The sequence below is a fragment of the Bidens hawaiensis genome, unplaced genomic scaffold (genome assembly GCF_021521415.1).
Source record: "Bidens hawaiensis isolate Kalapana, Puna unplaced genomic scaffold, B.hawaiensis_p1.1 tig00010347_1, whole genome shotgun sequence".
Classification (NCBI taxonomy): domain Eukaryota; kingdom Viridiplantae; phylum Streptophyta; class Magnoliopsida; order Asterales; family Asteraceae; genus Bidens; species Bidens hawaiensis.
In genome coordinates, this window is record NW_027491785.1 from 8,304 (window position 1) to 28,099 (window position 19,796).

Sequence of the window (19,796 nt, forward strand, 5' to 3'; positions counted from 1 at the left end):
GCGAACAAGACATTATTCGTGTTCGTTCGAATCGTTTATAGCCCTAACCTTGACTTGTACATACTTTATCATGAATAACAAAGTGAATTTTAATCAATCAAAAAACCCAAATTAGAAAGTACCCTACACTAAAACAAATAGACACGTGAAACCAATTGCACTACCCCACCGCCGTACACCGCGGTGGCGCGTGATGTACAACATCCAGTTGGTTGCTCTGCTGGCATCCTTTATCCTCTCTTTAAATTTAATTAACTCTCTTTGTTTTTTTTTTCTATTTATATTTTTAATTTCAAACTATAAATATGACATAAGCACCGACCTGAAGTTTATTTCATCACTCTCTAAAATACCTGTTCATGTTTCTTAGAGTATAAACCCACATATTAACATTCATAATCAAGATTCAAGAACCCTTGTTTTTGTTCATCTGGGTTTCAATCTTTTTAACCCAAAACCCATTAATCTTTTCAATCTTTTTAACCCAAAACCCATTAATCTTTTCAATCTTTCTCATCTGGGTGTGAATCTTTTTTAACTCTAAACCCATAAATCATCAATCTTTAATTCTTTATCATCATCAAAGGTCAGTTTTCAACATTTCTTTCACATTTATATAACAATATAAATATTATCAATGTTCTTGGTTTCTTATGAAATTGATGACGTGTGTGTGGATTATGATTTGTATAATTTGGTATGAAAATGATCATAATATGTTGACTGAAGAATCTTATTCGACTTGCATTTTCAACGTTTCTTGAAAATTAATGTTTTCTTGATGATGTTTTGGATTGTTATTTGTGTGTTTATGATTACATTGTTGATGAATTTGAGTTAGAGTTAATTTGGGTTTAATTTCGTTGAATTTGGTTTGCATTTTAGATTATGATCCACGTGGAATAATAATGTACTAATGGTGACGTAAGCATTGCTGATTTCATCATTTCTTGAAAATAACTTGTCTTCTTTATAATCTTGATTCTGTTTTAGATTGTGATATATATTTATGTGACTGTTTATATATTATTAATATTATGATCTTGATGATTTTGGGTGGATTCAATTTTGACTGAATTTGACTTTGGATTTTCAATAGTTTACATCTTTTGAACCTTTTAAGTTCTTGTATGTTTTCTTGATTTATGTTATGTTATAATCTTGATTCTGTTTTAATTTGTGATCTATGTGACTGCTTATATATTACTATTATCTTGCTGTTTTGGGTGGATTTAATTTTGACTGACTTTGAATTTTCAATAATTTCTATTTAATGAATCTTTTAAGTTTTTGAATGTTTTCTTGATTTGATTCAGTTATTGGTATATTATGATTGATTCGATTAACGTTGTGTTACTCGTCTGCAGATCATTAAAATGTCTACTGCTTCGCTTTTTCCAGAATATGATCAAAAAGATCTCAATGATGCATCTGATGCTCCTTCAGATGCCCGAAACAGGTTGATCGTGGTCTCGAATCAATTACCCATAACTGCTACGCGTAAACCTACCAAGAACGAAGGGTACAAGTGGGAGTTTGTTTGGGACGAGAGTTCGATTTACATGCACATTAAAGACAGTGTACCCGCAAACATTGTGGTTTTCTATGTTGGCACGCTTCGGGCTGATGTTGACCCGACCGAAAAAGACAACGTAGCGAAAGCATTACTCGATAACTTCAACTGTGTGACGGTTTTTGTCCCGCCTGAAAAATGGGACCAGTATTATAACTTGCTTTGTAAGCAGTACCTATGGCCGAGATTTCATTACAAGCTTCCGGCTTCTGATTTCCATAATGTCCCCTACATTTGGGACTTATGGAAAGCGTATGTACACGTGAACAAGAAGTTTTCAAAAAAGGTCATCGAGACGGTAACCAACAAAGACAATTATATTTGGATACATGACTACCATTTAATGGTGCTGCCAACTATCTTGAGGAGGAAATTTTGTGGTTATAAAATCGGGTTTTTTCTGCATAGCCCGTTTCCTGCATCCGAGGTTTACAAAACCTTACCGATGAGGAACGAGATCCTGAACGGTCTGTTGAATGCTGACCTTATCGGGTTCCATACATATGATTATGCCCGCCATTTTCTATCTTACTGCAGCCGAATGTTCGGATTGGATACTCAGTTGTTCAGGGGGGGCGTGTTCTTGGAGTATAATGGAAGGAACATCGAGATCAAGATTAAGCCGAGTGGGATTCACGTCGGTCGAATGGAGTTACGCTTGGATCCGCCCGATACAAGAGTGCTGGTTGAAGATCTTAAAAGACGTTTTGCTGGGAAAGTCGTGTTGATTGGAGTTGATGATTTGGATATATTCAAAGGCGTGAACTTAAAGATTTTAGCAATGGAGGAGATGCTAAAACGTTACCCGGATTTGGTCGGATTCGTGGTTTTGGTGCAAATCTTGAACCCGGCCCGTGGGCATGGTCAGGATGTGGATGACATCAATGCCGAGTTAACATCAGTCTGTGAAAAAGTCAATAATAAATTCCGAAGGCAGGAATACGAGCCCATTGTGCTTATCACTCGGCCCGTTTCGTTATCTGAAAGAGCTGCTTATTATTCTATTTCCGATGCAGCAATTGTTACACCGTTACGTGACGGCATGAATCTTATCCCGTACGAGTACGTCGTGTCCCGACAATGTGGTGATGTTAATAACTCTGCCAAAAAGAGCATGCTAGTGGTATCCGAGTTCATGGGGTGTTCACTGTCTTTAAGCGGGGCCATACGGGTTAAATCGTGGGACGTGTCAGCTACAGCAGAAGCCATGTTCACCGCCATCTCGACTTGCGATATCCAAAAAGAAACCATTCGCAGGAACCATTATCAATACATTACCACCCATGATGTATTAAACTGGGCTCGTAGCTTCTTCGAAGATTTAGAGCAAACTTGCATCGATCATTCGCATAAATGGGGCATGAATTTGGGGCTCGGGTTAGATACTAGAGTTGTTTTGTTTGATAAGAATTTTAGCAGGTTGGATGCAGATATATTGGAGAATGCATATAATATGGCTCAAAACAGCGCTATACTTTTGGACTGTGATGGCACCATTACTTCAAGAATTAATATAAAACCAACTGAATCTGTTATATCAATGATCAACAAACTATGCAGTGATCCAAAGAACACGGTGTGCATCATTAGTGGGCGCGGTCAAGATAAGCTGGGAGATTGGTTCGGCGCGTCTGACAAACTCGTCATTGCAGCTGAGCATGGATACTTCATAAGGTATAAATGTATAAATGTAAATTTAATGTTGTTTTAAATAATTAAATTCATAATAATTAATAAGTTAATATGTGAAATCGTATTAGGTGGGCGGGTAATCAAGATTGGGAACCGTGTGGTCGGTCGAATAATGTTGGGTGGATGGAGATCGCTGAGCCGGTTATGAATCATTACACTGAAGCAACTGACGGCTCGTATATTGAAAAGAAGGAAACCGCGATGGTTTGGCACTATGAAGATGCTGATGAAAGTTTTGGCTCACACCAGGCTAAGGAGCTGCTTGACCATCTTGAAAGCGTGCTGACTAACGAGCCCGTTGCTGTGAAACGAGGCCAATACATTGTAGAAGTTAAACCACAGGTACCCATTTAAGCGTTTATAGAATGAATCTTTTAACTTCAAGTTCTTTTAAGTATTAATATGTGGTTGGTTACCATTATAGGGGGTTACTAAAGGTATGGTTGCGGAGAAGATTTTTGCATTTATGGTCGAAAAAGGAAACCGGGCCGATTTTGTGTTGAGTATAGGTGATGATAGAAGTGATGAAGACATGTTTTTGGCAATTGGGGAGGAAATAATAAAGGGTGAGATAACTAACGATAACTCGGTGTTTACGTGTACTGTGGGGGTGAAACCAAGTGCAGCCGCGTACTATTTAGACGAGGCGAAAGATGTGATAGAGTTGCTCGAGAAACTCGGGCGAGTCAGCAACGGAGAGTGATGATCCGGGAGGTATTAGTGGGAGAGTTATAGTATAATGTGAAGTGTTTTTTGGTTTTCTGTTTTGGAGAATGTTATAGATATGAATATATGATGTTACTTACTTACATATGTTACCTTAACTTTGGTCTGTTATAAATGCATATATGCTATTTTGATACCTTCACTTTCCATTTAGGGTTTTATTGGGTTGAGATTTTTTAACTCGAAGATTCGGATTTAGTTTAAACCGAATTAAATGACTTGGGTCATCTTCAAGAACATACTAACCATGAGGCGCGTGGGTTTCAGTCCATGGCCCCGTGGGGCATGGACTGAGAAGGCGCGTGTGCAAGGCCGGGGCCGAACGTGGGGTACGGGGCCATGGACTGAGAAGGCGCGTGTGCAAGGCCAGGGCCGAACGTGGGGTTGCAGCTATTTTATTTTGTTTGTGTGCGTTACAAATTTTTTTTACTCCTAAATAATATTAAATTAGTGTCTTCGTTACTTTAATCTATATATGTTATTTTTTTTACTAACAAAGACTTGTTTATTGTAACATAGACGCTAATTTAAAATTATTTACTCATTTGCACTTGTTTTGAATTGTTGGGCTTAATTTTCTACTCAAACAAGGTAGTTTGGGTTGGGCCAACTTCATCAACAAATAGTGGGTTAGGGTTGGTGCTTAAAAGATTAAGCAAGTTTCCTAATTTATTGCCACTAAAATTTAGTAGAGGTTTATATTGTTATTAACTTATTAGAGCTAGGGTTTAACTATGTATATACATACACCGAGCCATGATTATGTATCGGTTGTAATCCAAGTACATGTTCGTGTTATTTATCGAAATATTAGGCCCCGTTTTGAAGAAAACTATATATAATTTCTGTATCGATGGTAATATGTAATTTGATTTCTTAGAAAGAATAGTATTAACCCAGCTCATTGTAAATGAATCCATCTCCATGGAGTCACAGGTTCGAATCTAAGCAACTTTATCCTTTTAGTATTTTTCATGCATTTTTTGTTTAAAGTTCATTAAGATTTCTCTGAAGTTGAAATAATTTAAGGTCTGTTTGGTCGTTTATTTACTCAGGGTTTCGTTTGAAACATGAAACTTTTTTTTAATAGTGAAGTTAATATTTCAAACACAATGATTATTCATGAGTGTTGAATGTGTAATCTAACCCTCTAAATTATTTTCTATATGAATTGAATTCAAATTCAAGATTTTGAATTGATTTATTCACGAGGAGCTGGATGAGAAGAAACTCTCACGTCCAGTTCTGTAGTAGAGATGGAATTCAAAAAAAACCATCAACTATAACCCCAAAAGAACCAGATTCCGTAAACAACATAGAGGAAGAATGAAGGGAATGTCTTATCGAGGTAATACTACTTGTTTTGGTAAATACGCCCTTCAGGCACTTGAACCCGCTTGGATCACATCTAGACAATTGTTCAAAATGAATAAAACAATGGAGCAGAACATGATGTAAGTCTTTTATTTATAATCTAAATTAAAGATTAGTTAAAAAATTTCTCATCAAAGACAATAAAAAAGCATACCGTTTAGACGGTTAGGCCCCCTTAAACGGTTGACTCGGCCATGATAACAAAGTTACACAACCACAATTCATGCGAGTGTAACAACTAACTAACTAACTAACTAACAACTTGTATCTCTTGGACAAGTAAATGAAAGCTCTTTTTGTGGTAATCCTTACATTTCATTTTCATTTGCAGATTTTTGTTCCACAACCTCATCTTTCACCACGTACTTCATTCGAATATTCCAAGATTGACTTTGATTCCAAACTCAAACACAAATCATGCTTCTCAACCAACCCACAAATAATGTCGTTTTCGCCATCATGATCAATATCACCGACCTCATAAACCTAAACCTTTTGGCATAGGGAATCCATAAGGCTCCGAAATAGTCCCATCAAGGTCAGTTTTGAAAAAATAAATATACCAGTGTCGTGAAATAAGGGTTACTTAGGAAGAAGTTAGGGAGCGAGGGCAATAGTTGGTTTTTCACTTTTTTAATTATTATTTTTTTTTAACTATATAGTATATTATTTAGAGAGACTATAATATATTTATTATATTAATTCAGAAAAGTAATAAGGAAGACAAGTAAATTAGTTTGCTAATAAAATTTGAAATGATAAACTTTAAACAATTTTAATGCAATACATTCCATCTGATAACTTAAAGCTTACCTATCAAATATCAATAGACATAGTATAATGTTTCTTTTACGTAAAGCTTAATAGCTTATATCACTCACATGATATACGTAGAATCTTATCTATATGTGGTTATTAACTTATAAACTTGGACATTAAGAGATACTTTCTTTTAATAAGTTTTCAAATTTCAATATGATCATTTGATAGCATATTTGTATATTGGAAGCCGTCTTAAAATTCAAGCATTTCATTAGTCACTTACAATACATATGATGCCATTGAATATAAATATGATACATAAATTGGTTTAATAATCTTATTGTTTTGCAGTTAGCCAATAATAACATATTTTAAAATTTTCTTGTTATTGGTCTCACTTTCACACTATTTTTTCCTCATTGGAACCCCGTTAAAAAAATTAACTTTGTTAAGTTTTATCTGAATTTCAAATTGGTGTTTTAGGGTTTTCGTTCAAAAAAAGGATACAAGTCGATTGATGTAAAATTTAAAGATCTAAAAACATATCAATTACACATCTCAATTAAACCAAATAAAGATATATACACATATCATTTACACCCAACTATACCAATCATGGGGCATTTTCTTAACTCGCCCTAGGCCTTAGATTTTTTGGATTCTTGAGGACGGTTATGTATCTAGTTATGACTATAACACACGAACCCGACTAGGGTCAACGAGTCAACCATTACAAAGTCATATCGAAACATAATTCCATTACATGCCTAACAACTTATTATGAAGTGAGGGAGTGAGGACCATATCGTTTCATTAACTTGCAAATCTTTTAACACTCTCGAGCACTCTTTATGACACCCCCCACCCCCACCCCAATTGTTTTTATAACCTAAAGTACAAGAAGGAAAACAAAAAAAGAACGTACACCGGAGCAAAACTTGAAATTTTGTCTAGCAAGTGGATAGTGGAAAATAAAGATGACAAGTTTCTTGTTTTCTGTAATATACAAAACTCACTCATATTTTTAGGGAATAGTTTGTGAAGCAAAATATTGATATGAAGTCATTAAATATAAACTAAGGTTACAAACTAAATGACTCGTAATTTGCCATCAGGCCTCTCGTCTTGTAGTTAGGGGTTTTTCTTCAGAGTTTTAATTGGAGAGGCTCTTAGTTCGAATATTAGAGCGTCAAACTAATTATAAATGATTGAAATTCAGCCTCAATGCTTAAACTTAGATATTGATGATTGATAGTTTGGAAGGCCTAGTCAAAACGTGGGTAACAAAAAATGACTCATATTTTTTAATGATTAAATATTTTGTCGACCGAACCGAATATAGATACATGTGTATATATAGATAGAGATATGTGTGTGTTTTTGTGTGAGAAGAATGTGTGTTTTTATTTGTTGACTCACCGGCTGGATTTGATATTTTATATTTAACTCGTCTTTGACAGTCTATCCTGGACTTGTTTACACATACGTGCCCTTCTTTAGACGTTTCCCTTAAGTCTTATCCTTCTTTTGTTTTTTAGTTAATTTTCCTTTTTTATTTTCATTTTTTTTTTGTTATTTCTAATAATATGGTCCTTGACTGTACTCTACCAGACCAACTTATTAATTTAACATAAATGATGCAAAAATATGAGAAAATTCCCAAAATAGCCTTTTTTAGAGAGTGTAACATCCTAAAATTTATAATGTTAAATAAAGAAAGTTACGTTTAGTGATTTCGCGTTATTAATTAATTAATGTCGAGTAAAGAACGGATCATGGACTTAGATTAATTAAGATGGGTTAAATGAGAATGAGCCTTAGGTCCATGGGCTTTAAGGGATATAAATATCCCCTAAACCAACCTAAAACCCTAAACCCTCATTTCATTTCCATCATAATCTCTACACACTCAAAAACACACACATACACTACACCATATTCGGCCGAGAGAGAGAGAGACATCCGAGACCAAGAATCAAGCCGACCATTATTAGATCTTCAATATACGAGATAACCAAGCAAACCGCGACCACACCGAACGTATAAAAGGTATGTTCTTGACCTTTAAAGTTTACGTAGTATTGAACGTTTTTACCTTAAAGGTCCAAGCTTTATAGTATATGCGGGATATATATACGAACGAAAACGGTTAGGGAACGTAGGGGGTGATGTCGAACCATAACAAGGGTATTAAAATCGCCAAAATGCTTGATAAAAACCAAACCTGTAGCTGACCTGAACAACTTCGCCTGCAAAAGCTTAACTTCGCCTTCAAAGCATAACTTCGCCTTCAAAGCATAACTTCGCCTTCAAAACTTAACTTCGCCTACGGCCAAGTTCGCCTAACTGGTAACTTCGCCTAAGGCCAAGTTCGCCTAATTGATAACTTCGCCTAAGGCCAAGTTCGCCTAAGTGATAACTTCGCCTACGGCCAAGTTCGCCTAACTGATAACTTCGCCTAAAGCTAAGTTCGCTTAAGGTTTAACTTCGCTTAGAAAATAAATTAAAAACCTAATGGAAAATGTGTTAAGACAGTTAATGTAAATAAAATTTTTCAAAGCTGACCTAGCAGCTCGACCCCAGCCAGGGGCTCTGCCCCTTGGACCCTGCTAGGGGCTGCCGCCCCTAGACCCCGCTGCCAGGGGCGCTGCCCCCGGACCCCCGTTCGTTGTGAGTAGTAGTTAAGACTAGAAAGATGATATGAGTAGTGATAGTTAATTGATACGTATACTTGTTATACAGTCAGCCGTGCACAACTGAAGAAAGGGATTACGATTAACGGTGAACGTAACCGTGTTCAGGTGAGTTTCTAGCCCCAATTATGTGTTATGTTTTCGGGGCTGTGTGCATACTCGATATATTTGTTAATACGCTTATCCTAAGAGATAAGTGTATGCCTTATGTGAATGATGTGATATGTATGAATGATGGCTTGACGGTACGTGAACGATCTTCGGATATTGCACGTACTGTCAGGTTGTAACGCTAAGTATAATGTAAGTATGATATGTATGCTTATGTGTATGAATGTGATAAAGTTAATAAAAGAAGGAAAGGATGGTTGTATGGTTACGAAGAGGGTACCGGGCCCTAATAATACTCGAGGTATGATGTATGGTTGTATGGTAACAAAGAGGGAATCGAACCCTACTAATATTCGAGAACTAGGGTACCGAGCCCTAATAATACTCGAGGAAAGAGGGTACCGAGCCCTAATAATACTCGAGGAAGGAGGGTACCGAGCCCTAATAATACTCGAGGAATGTAGGGCGTAATGCTCTTTATAACGTAAGATATGAAAGTAAGTTAATACAAAAGAAAGTATGAAAGTATGAATGAAAGAATATAAGTTTATGTGAATTGTATAGTGTATGATTAACTAGAACTCACTCAGCGTAGCTGACTTTTAGTATGCACGCAGGTGAGTAGGATGAGGCAGCTCGCTTGAGGAGACACGTGGCACTGAATAAGAGGCTGGCATCGGAAGACTCAAGACGTTTAAGTTTAATGTTTCGTTTATTTTGAAAGACAAAATGATGTTTTAAGACAAGACGTGTTTTGTTATGAAATGTTTTATGAAAGCTTTTATATTCCGCGAATGTTTTAGTTAACTCTGATATTTAGAACTGCGTTTATGAGTAAATCCAACACGAAAGTAGGGCTACCGGTAACGGGGCCTTACAGAGAGAGAAAGTGTAAATTAGCCCTAAATTTCAAGATATTTTTAAAATAGCCCATTTAATTTGGACTGAGCAGACGAGATCTGAAAAAATCCCCGGCCAATAAAATTTAGACAAGTGTCAAAATCCGACGAGATTTTTAAAAATATTGGGGGACCAGTCCATATTTCCTATTAAAAGTTCTTGAAATTAAACAGTCTTGCCAGACGGTATTTTAATGTTTCCTAACGTGTCCCCACAACTTCCACAAACATAGGAAAATGTGCCTTTAAATTTAGTCTTTCAAGACACATTTAGGGTGAATTTGTATCAAGAAGACGAGTTTGTAGTTTATTTCTTATGTGTTTAAATTTAGTCTAGACCTTCAAAATTTATTTATATTGCGTCTATACCGACAATATAGTATGAGATTCCGTCTTTTCTGACATGATCATCCAAAGAATATACATGAGTTATCTTCATCATCTTCCACTTCCGACATGATCATCCAAAGAATTTTTTTCGGCCTTAACAAACTCTCGAAGAGGACCGGACTCATTATTTTCCAGCAGCGTGCGGAACTGAACAATGTACTCGTTTCCGAACGTCGAGATTATGTTGCCGTCATAATAGGATCCAACGAACCCGGGACCCATATCCATAACCTCCACTTGATCACCCCTCTTAAACTTCATAATTTGAAGAGTTAGAATTTCATGAAAATATTGAATGAAATGAGGATTGATGAAGATAGATATAATGTAAATATGGACGGACAAGTAAGAATATACTAAATACCCGTCTCATTCGTACAAATTTCAAAGATTCGTGTCTTAAAAGACAAATTTTTTATGCACATTTTTCCATGTTTCAAAATATATAGGGTCGAGATAAGAAACTTAAAAATCCCGTCTGGCAAGACAACTTTTTAATATAAAGATTTGTGAAGAAATGGACGGGTACCACAATATTTTTAAAAATATGATCCCCTAAGTTCAAAATTTTCAAGTAAGTGTCTTGAAAGACAAAGTTGAATGACACATTTTTCTATGAGTTTAAAATATAAAGGGTTGAGATAAGAAACTTAAAAATCCCGTCTGGCAAGACAACTTTTTAATATAAAGATTTGTGAAGAAATGGACGGGTACCACAATATTTTCAAAAATATGATCCCCTATGTTCAAATTTTTCAAGTAAGTGTCTTGAAAGACAAAGTTAAATGACACATTTTTCTATGAGTTTAAAATATATAGGGTCGAGATAAGAAACTTATATAACCCGTATGGCAAGACAACTTTTTAATATAAAGATTTTGTGAAGAATATGAACGGGTATCACAATATTTTTAAAAATATGATCCCTTTCGTTCAAATTTTACAAGTAAGTGTCTTGAAAGACAAAGTTGAATGGCACATTTTTCTATGAGTTTAAAATATATAGGGTTGAGATAAGAAACTTATATAACCCGTCTGGCCAGAACGCTTTGGAATATAAATTTTAGTTCAAAAATATGGAGGGATCCCTCAATATTTATAAATTTATGATCTTATTGGTACAAATTCACCCTAAATACGTCTTGAAAGACTAAATTTAAAGACACATTTTCCTATGTTTTTGGAAGTTGTGGGGACACGTTAGGAAACATTAAAAGACCGTCTGGCAAGACTGTTTAATTTCAATAACTTTTAATAGGAAATATGGACTGGTCCCCCAATATTTTTTAAAATCTCGTCGGATTTTTCCACTTGTCTAAATTTTATTGGCCGGAGGATTTTTTCAGATCTTGTCTGCTCAGTCCAAATTAGATGGGCTATTTTGGGAATATCTTGAAATTTAGGACTATATTGCACTTTCTCTCTTAAAAAAAAGGCTATTTTGGAAAAACAATTAAAAGAAAAAAAAATACTATAAATGGTTAATCAAATATTTAGTTAGTTTCTCAATTAAATTAAATTGAGATTAATTTATTTTTTTTAGCTGAGTATCTTCTAGTTAAAAGTACACATAAAATAAGTCAAATTATTTGACATGAAGGTTGTGGATTTCCATTTTATAACTTTGTGATTCACGAGTAATTCGTTAAAATACAACTTATAATAAATAATTAATATATGATAAACAATAAATCTATCAGACACTATTAATACACACAATTATTGTACACAATAGACTTTTTATATTTATCTCAAAATATTGTTATGGAATATTTAAGTTATTTTTGTTAGATAAAACATAAACTATATAATTGGGATATATAACAATTTTAAACATTTATAGAAATATTAAGACAAAAAAACGATTCGTTTTTACATTACGTCTATATTACATATTATCTATCACGTCATAGAACAACCGATAGCGGATCTTAAATACATTGTTACGTAGACAACTGTTTAAAACTACAAAACTGTCCCTTTAACAACCCCAAAACAAGGCGTAGACACATTCTCTCTCTTATCTCTTCTCGCTTTACTCATATAAATGTCACACTACAAAACCGACAATCTCGTTTGTCACTTAACTGTTATACTATAACTTTTAAACATTTTGAGATACGTGAAGGACAATCACATTGCCCTTAACTTTATTGTTTTCACAATAGATCCAGCCGACATTCCACTTCTTTTTGCATTACTTATAACTTAATTGAAAATAGCACGTGCGTATATATAAGGTAGTTTAATTACTTTATAACTATATAATTAAGATATACGATCAATTTTTGTTAACACTTATAGAAATATACAAAGGACAACATCTACGTCTTTTGATTTTCTTTTCGCATTGAATTTCTCCGACATATGTAGGTCTAAATAAACGTTCTCATCATGCAACAACCTAAAACCTATAAAACTGTTATTCTCACAACCGTCAAAACAAACAGAAACACAGTCTTATTTTCTTCTCTCTGTTCATTTACAAACGTCCGTTTAAAAACGTTCTATCATAAAACCGACTCTCTCTTCTCCCTCCCATAGTCCCATTGTACACATCTTAATCTTTCTCCTACAGAAAAAATCACCCAAATTTAGAGAAAGTCTTAAATTCTTAAGTGCTTCTTGGGTTCAATGGGTTTAATGGTGTTTGACTTTAAAAAGTTGTTTGTCAAGAAAATTGGTATGGACTACATGATTTGCTAACAAATAAAAAGATAAAACCATTACTCTTTCCAGCTCAACCTATCCTTCTAAAACGTCAGGATTCATTCATCTCTCTAGTCTTCCTTCACGCGGATTCCCACCACCAAATAACAATAAAACCCACCCCCTTCTTCAACCACCAAGATTTACTTCAATTCTTCAACCAGTTCAATCAATTCATCACAAACCCATCAACCAATTCAAATTCTATACAAAACCCATCTTCAAAATCAAATTCTACTCAAAACCCATCAACCGATTTAAATTCTGTGCAAAACCCATCTTCAAAATCAAGATTTACACAAAACCCATCAACGAAATCAAATTCTGAGCAAAACCCATATTCAAAATCAAATCTTGAACAAAACCTATCAATGGCATCAGCTGCCATCTTCTCCTCCTTACGCCGGAGCCGTTCGCCGTCGCTAGACGCCTTCCTAGCGCCGGTGCATCTCGAAAACGACGTCGTGGGGTTACTCAAAACCCTAACCACCGTCGCATCGGATCTCATCAACTCATTCTCCGACAAAACGCCGTCGTTTCAGAAAAAGAACTCCAGATCTCTCATCCGGAAAGTCGACTTATTCGTATTGTTATTAGATTCCGTCCAACAACAAAACGCCGTCGTTTCAAACCTACCGTCAACGGTGGTGTTGTGCTTTAAGGAGTTGTACCTTCTGCTTTACCGATCAAAGATATTACTTGATTACGTCACCCATTCGAGTAAGTTCTGGTTATTGCTTCAAACCCCTTCAATTTCCGGTCACTTTCATGATTTGAATCAAGAAATTGCAACCCTTTTGGATGTTCTTCCGATTAATGAATTGAGTTGTTTATGTTTAATTAATAAAGATGTTAGAGAACAGATCGATTTACTCAAATCCCAATTGGTTAGAGACAAATTGTTTATTGACCAACACGACGAATCGTTGCGATTGAAGCTATTCGGTCTGTTGAACGAATTCGGGTCCGGAAAGATCCCGAGTTTTGACCAATTTTATGAATTTATGGTTAAGGAATTGGGGGTTTGTGATGCTAGGGGTTGCAGAGTTGAAATTGAGTATTTGGAAGAGCAAATTGTGAACCATGAGAGTGATCTTGAACCGTCGGCTTCGGTTATTGGCGGGTTTATTGCTATGATTAGGTATTGTCGGTTTTTGTTGTTTGGATTTGAAGAAGATGAGGTGGATATTGCAATGGGGAAGAGGTTGAAAAGAGGGAAGAAGAGGGGGTTGATTTCGAAGGAGATAGCGGATACGTTTATCACGATTCCGAAGGATTTTTGTTGCCCGATTTCGTTGGATTTGATGATGGATCCGGTGATTATATCGACCGGGCAGACATTTGACCGAGGTTCGATTTCGAGGTGGATTGAGGAAGGGCATAATAGTTGCCCGAAAACCGGGCAGGTTCTTGTGCATAAGAAGCTTGTGCCGAATCGGGCGCTTAGGAACTTGATTGTGCAGTGGTGTATGGCTCATAAGATTCCTTATACTCCTCCGGAGAATGCGGGTCTTGGGTCTGAGTCGTTTCCCGCAGCCCCGGCAAGCCGGGCTGCGGTTGAAGCGAATAAAGCGACCATTCAGCTTTTGATCGAGCAGCTGGAAAACGGGTCGGATTGTGGTAAAGCGATTGCTGCGCACGAAATTCGTTTCTTGGCGAAGACTGGGCGGGAAAACCGGGGGTTTATCGCTGAGTCGGGTGTGATTCCTCATTTAAAAGTTTTGCTTTCGTCACATAGTCCCGTGGCACAGGAGAATGCGGTAACTGCGATATTGAATCTTTCGATTTATGACAAGAATAAAACGCGGATCATGGAGGAACACGGGTGTTTAACAGCGATCGTGAACGTTTTGAAATCCGGGCACACAATCGAATCACAAGAGAACGCAGCCGCCACATTATTCAGTCTCTCCGCTGTCCACGATTACAAGAAACAAATCGCGGACGAAGAAGGCGCGTTATTGACATTAGCGAGCTTGTTAAGGGACGGTACCCCAAGAGGGAAAAAAGACGCGGTAACTGCTTTATTTAACCTATCGACCCACACGGAGAACACAGTGAAAATGATCGAGTACGGGGTGGTTAAAGCGTTAATCGAGTCATTAGAAAACGAAACTGTGGCAGAAGAAGCGGCTGGCGCGTTGGCATTGATAGTTAGGCAACCGGTTGGGGCTGAGGCGGTCGGGACGGAAGAAAAGGCGGTGGTCAGTTTGATTTCAATGATGAGGTGCGGGACACCGAGAGGGAAAGAGAACGCGGTGGCAGCGTTGCTCGAGCTTTGCCGACGAGGTGGTGCCGACACCACCGAGCGGGTGTTGAAAGCTCCGGCATTGGCGGGTTTGATTCAAAGTTTGTTGTTTACGGGTACTAAGCGAGCTAGGAGGAAGGCGGCATCGCTTGCTCGGGTGTTCCAACGTTGCCATTATGATTCTTTGCATTATAATGGTTTAAGGATGGGTTTAGGTTATGGTTTTGCCGCGAACTCGACGACCGGAAATTTGGAATCTGCTTTTCCTGCTGAGCCGGTTTCGGTGTCCATGTCCATGTCAGTTTCTGTTTCATAGGATGGCCAGTGTGATTGTCTAAGGTTTATGGATCATCGGAGTCTTCATTCTTGTAATTTTACGAAGTATAAGTATTGTTATTTAATATCTCAAAAATTCGTTTATTTAATATTTTGGATGCTTCTGCTTTTATACATTGAAAGTTGTTTAATATTACCTTTCAAAAGTGCTTATATATTGCTGAATCAAATATTTTAAACTTTACATCATTATAAGAGGAAATTAATGATTAAAATGTGGCATGAATTAGGGGTACGTTATGAAATGGATATAGTATTATTTCACTATCTTATTTGGTTAACCTATGTATATGTCGGGTTTTCTTTCATCGGATGACAAATGTGATCCTTTAGGGTTTATAGTCTTATGGATCACATAGTCATCTAGTGAAACAGAACCCGACATTTCACTATCTTATTTAGTAACCAATGTATATGTGTCGGGTTTTCTTTCTTAGGATGATGATGTGGTCGTCTAGAGTTTATTGTCTTATGGAGCACATAGTCAACCAGTGAAATAGAACCCGGCATTTCACTGTCTTATTTTCGGGTATTCTTTCTTAGGATGATAATGTGATCGTTTAGAGTTTATAGTCTTATGGATCACATAGTCATCCAATGAAATAGAACCCGACATTTCGCTGTCTTATTTGGTAACCTATGCATATGTAGGGTTTTCTTTTTTAGGATAATGATGTGATCGTCTAGGGTTTATAGTTTTATGAATTACATAATCATCCAATGAAACATAATACGACATATTCTAAGGTTTATGTATCACAATGGGTTCTGTATCATTCAAATATTACAATGTATTGTTATAAATAAGTTTTAAAATTTCATAAATTCATTTATTTAATATTTGGTTATATGGTTGCTTGTACTTAAATATATAAAAAATGGCAAAACAGGTCCTTTATGTTTTCATGATTTTTTAATAATCGTCCTTTCGAAAACTTAATGACAGATTTCATATTCTATGTTTCCAAAATGTTTCAGATCACGTCATTTTCCACTAACCCAGTTAAAATTTTTCGTTAACTTTGGTCATGTGCAAAGCATGTGAGGGTAGGTTGTAAATTTACATATTTATTTATTAATTAAAAATAAATTAAATAAATATATATAAAAACAATTAAACTCTCTCTCTCTACAATCCATATGATTTCATTAAGAAACATATAAAGTTTGTCCTCTCTCTCTCTAACAAACCTGCAACTTCATCCCATCTCTCTCTCTACACCATTGCAACCACCAATCCACCATCACCAACTCCGGCCACCATCCCACCCACAACCACCAACTCCCAGCCACCCGCCGCCACCACCCGCCAAGCCAATCACCTTCAATCGGTCATTAATCTGTCGAATTTAGAACTCCGTCAAGCCAATCACCTTCAATTTGTCATCAATCGGATAGTGCTTGTGCGTTGTAGGGTCGTAATCATCTAACGAACAAAAACCCTCTTGTCAATTTAAATTGACAGAGGCAAATCGTTGAGCCATTGGAGAAATCAAAGTTAGGGCTTTTGTTGGATATGGGGGTTTTAGTGGGGTTCCGGCGAGGTTAAATGATGGTGGCGTTAGATGGTTTACAGATCCGACAATGGTGGCGTGACATGGTTTAGAGAGAGAGGACGGTGGTGGCCGGAGTTGTGGTGATATTAATTACGACGGAGAGTGGTGGTGGCTGCCGTGTGGTGTGTTACGGTAAAGACAAAGAGAGTTAGGGGTTGTGGAGATGGAGCCGAGGGGTGTAGGTGAAGGAGGAAGGTGGTTTGCTGGTGGCGTATAATGGTGGTTGAGCTGCCGCCGAGAGGGAGATGATTGCCTTCGGTGGCCGGTTGCAAGGAGAGAACGAGAGTTTGGGTATGATTTGTTTGTTTTTGAAATGTGTGGTGTTCAAGATCCAAGCATTTAGTGGATTGGAAAAACATTAAAGATATGGAGTGTTACAACCGGTGGATGTGTGATTGGTGGTGGTGGCTGGAGTTGACGGTGTGATTGGTGGTGGTGGCCGGAGTTGACGGTGTTGAATGGTGGTGGTCGGAGTTCATGGTGTTGAATGTTGGTGATGGGTTGGATGGTAATGAAGAAGATGATAAAAGAGCAATATTTAATCTAATTACATAAATAAATGTATAAATTTACAAAACTTTTATTTAAAGTCAAGATTTTAAGTCAATTACACAAATAATCCTTGAAGGGGTAAAAAGACTAATTTGATCTCACATGAGATGCACATGACTGGATTTAATGAGAAAAATTAACCCTCGTTAGTGAAAAGGACGAACCGTGTAACATTTTTTAACATAAACGATGTTTTCTGTCATTAAGTTTTCGAAAGAACGATTATTGAAAAACAATGAAAACATAAAGGACCTGTTTTACCATTTTGTCTAAATATATTAAAAGCTGTTCAATACCTTTGAAAAGTGCTTATATAGCTGAATCCAAGTATCCAACCTTTTAAACTTAAAAAAATAGTAATAATATAAAGGCTATGGATATTATTAGAAGAGCATTCCCTCTCACCGGAAAACTCTAAGGGGATCCGGCCGCCGCCACCCTACGGGGAAAACCCTAATCTCCCACCTTCACTCTTCCCTTTCCTCCACCACACGTCAGCCTCCACCACTCCACAGTCGCCGCCATCCGACCCAGCCGGAAAACCGGAAAACCCTCCACAGTCGCTGAAAACCCCTCTCCACAGCTACCACCACTCCACAGTCGCCGGAAAACCCTCTCCTCCACCTTCACTCTTCCCTCTCCTCCACAGTCGCCGCCAACCGACCCAGCCGCCCAGCCTCCACTTCGACGATCCTCCACCCCGCTGCTTTGACCACGATCCACGGCGGCATGGATTCAGAAGAATGGGAACAACCACGTAATCGGAAAGGGAAACGGAATGGTCATCAGGCTCAAGGTAATAACAAGGTTTTATCGAAGTTTTTTGTCTCAAATCTTCCCCCAAAGCGTTCTTCGCAAGACTTAAAAGATGTTATGGGTAGCTTTGGTCGTTACGAAGGTTCCTATATAGCTAGGAAGCTGGATAAATGGGGCAAGAGGTTTGCTTTCGTATCGTTTTCCGAGGTGAAAGATGTCAAACGGTTGGGAGATGAGTTATCAGACGTATGGATCGGTTCGTATAAGTTGTTTATTGCGATTGCTCGGTTTGTGGATGGTGAGAATCTACATAGACCCGACTCTGGTAATAGGAGGAAGACGGCTTCGGTTCCTGTTAATAGCCATGCAAAACCTAGTGGTCAAACAAACCCTAGTTCCGAAGGATCCGATAGGAATGTGGTTCCCTATGCATCAGTTGGTAATGGGCGTTCCTTTGTTGATTCTTTGTTAAATCGGAACAAAGTAGATGAGATTAAGGTGGATGATTCGGTGGAACGGTTTTCTCATTGGAAGGGATGTGCTCTTACGGGGAGGGTGGTGAATCTTCACACGTTAACTTCTCTGAAAAAGTTGGTTCGGAAGCATGGTCAGAGATCATTAGAGATTAAGTATCTGGGAGGGCTTTCAGTGGTGTTGGTATTCTACGTTAGTGGGGATAGGGATGCCTTCCTGAATGACATAGACAAATGGTCAGACTGGTTTGAGTTTTTAGAACCTTGGTCTGATAGAACTAGAGTGGAGGAGGGTCGGATCGCCTGGCTCCAAGTTCATGGGGTTCCGGCTCAGTTGATGTTAGACGAGGTATTCGATTTGATTGGAAGCAGATTTGGCAAGGTGGTTCAATCGGCTTCCTTATCAGGTGAAGAGAACAACTTATCGTATGCTCTCATCGGTGTGTTGAGTAAAGAGTGCAAACGGATTGTGGATCGGGTGGACATTAATTGGAGGGGAAAAATTTTTAAAAGTGTGGGTGGATGAAGATGTTGGGGAATGGATACCGGAATGTGTAGTAGAGTATGAAGAGGATGATGGTTCCGTTTTACCGAAGGAGGATAAGTGTGATGATAATATCGTGCAGGATGAGTTCCATAATGTGCATCGTGAAGAGGGCGAATGTTCTCAAGCTAATGAGTTTTCTGTCAGGGAACATGTTGTTAATGGGTTGGATGGTTGTGTGAACGATAATTCTAACGTGATGGTCGGGGAGTTTTCGAACTCTTATGATCATTCTAATGAGGAGGCGGTCGAGAATGGTAACGTTGATAGTACTAATGTTTCTGTGTTGAAAGGCAAGGGACATAAGAAGTTCAGACAGAAGTCTTTATTTTCTAATCGGAGTGGGGGTAGTGGTTCTAGGGAGCGTCCTAAGAAGAGACCAAGGGAGGATAAAGATATGTT

The 19,796-nt window shown here is 37.5% G+C and overlaps 2 pseudogenes across 1 annotated transcript; both read left to right on the forward strand.

The window, feature by feature from the left end:
- Nucleotides 1-1,376: 1,376 nt before the first annotated feature.
- Nucleotides 1,377-3,968, forward strand: LOC143534854 (putative alpha,alpha-trehalose-phosphate synthase [UDP-forming] 7 pseudogene; annotated as a pseudogene). The gene is made up of 3 exons (XR_013135619.1): nt 1,377-3,247; nt 3,334-3,607; nt 3,690-3,968. The product of XR_013135619.1 is annotated as a putative alpha,alpha-trehalose-phosphate synthase [UDP-forming] 7 pseudogene (transcript).
- Nucleotides 3,969-12,848: 8,880 nt separating this feature from the next.
- LOC143534855 (U-box domain-containing protein 17 pseudogene) lies at nt 12,849-15,627 on the forward strand (annotated as a pseudogene).
- The last annotated feature ends 4,169 nt before the right edge of the window (nt 15,628-19,796 follow it).